At 34.1% G+C, this 1469-nt stretch overlaps 1 protein-coding gene across 12 annotated transcripts in view; it reads right to left on the bottom strand.

Moving 5' to 3' along the window:
• Positions 1 to 1469, bottom strand: part of nrcama (neuronal cell adhesion molecule a) — a 52337-nt gene that overhangs the window by 36385 nt on the left and 14483 nt on the right. The window lies entirely within an intron of this gene.

The following is a 1469-nucleotide window of genomic DNA, read 5'->3' as shown; positions in this document are numbered from 1 at the left end:
GGGGGGAGAGAGAGAGAGAGAGAGAGAGAGAGAGAGAGAGAGAGAGAGAAAGAGATGAAGGGGGTTCTGAGAGAATGGAATATGTGATGTTGAGAGACAGATCTTACAATATTTCAGCATTATCTGCATTGTCAGCATTTGACAATGCAGATAATGCTGAAATATTGTAAGATCTGTCGATCCATTTCTTTTTTCATCCATTCATCCATCTGTTTCTTTTTTCAACATTCATCCATTTATCCATCCATCCAGTCAGCCATTTCTATTTTCATCCATCTATCAATCCATCCATCCATTTATCCATTTATTTTTTATTCCCCCATCTATCCATCCATTTATTTTTCATCCATTTATCCATCCATCCATTTATTTTTCATCCATTTATCTATCTGTTCATCAATTTATCCCTCCATGGATCCAATTCTTTTTCATCTATCCATCCGTCTGTCTGTTTCTTTTTCAACTATCCATCCATCCATTTATCCATCCCTCCATTTCTTTTTCATCCATTTATCTATCTATTCATCCAATCCATCCATTTCTTTTTCATCCATCTATCCTCCATTTATCTATCCATTCATCAATTTCTTTTTCATCCATTCATATATTCATCCATTTATCCATTCATTTCTTTTTCATCCATCCATTCATCCAACATCCATTTATCCATCCATCCACCCATCCAACATCCATCCATCCATTCATTTATCTATTAATTCATCCATCCATCCATCCATTTATCTATTGATTAATCCATCCGTCTATTTCATTTTTCATCCATTTATATATTCATCCATTTATCCATCCATTGATTTCTTTTTCATTCATCCATTCATCCATCTTTCCATCCATCCATCCATTTCATTTTCATTCATCCATTTCTTTTTTCACCCATCCCTCCATCTATTCATTTATCCATCCATCATCTATTCATTTATCCATTCATCTATTTGTCCACACAGGTTTAAATTTTTGTATACTGATCACTAAAAAATACTGTATCACCTACAATAACATACGACTACATCTATCTATCAATCCATACACATATATAATTATATAGACTACTTAAATATATTAAACATACCACAGATAGGCAGATAAAACATAAAAAGGTTTCTCCCATCACAAAAATACATGCTGCCATAAAACCTTTGGCTTTAGTTGTACACAGGCATCCCATCAACACACACTATGATTTCAGAATAAACAAATCAGCACACACAAAGACAAATCTGACTGGCTTTAACAGAAAAGGTGACACCAGGTGTGTACCGCACAATGGACAAAATGCTGTTTGTTCTAAGTAACTATAGTCACATAAACTGAGTCAAAAAAGTGAAAGGAAATAGTTCACCCTGGAGGTGTAGCTTTGACCCACAGGGTGTGAGAAACGCAAATGTTACCCTAATAAATACCAAAAAAAAAAAAAAAAAAAATCAAGATAAAATCACTGAGAACCAACCAAC

The sequence above is a fragment of the Sinocyclocheilus rhinocerous genome, unplaced genomic scaffold (assembly GCF_001515625.1).
Source record: "Sinocyclocheilus rhinocerous isolate Xijiao unplaced genomic scaffold, SAMN03320098_v1.1 scaffold1164, whole genome shotgun sequence".
Classification (NCBI taxonomy): Eukaryota; Metazoa; Chordata; class Actinopteri; order Cypriniformes; family Cyprinidae; genus Sinocyclocheilus; species Sinocyclocheilus rhinocerous.
The sequence above is the reverse complement of the archived record's forward strand: the minus strand, read 5'-3'. Positions and strand labels throughout refer to the sequence as shown.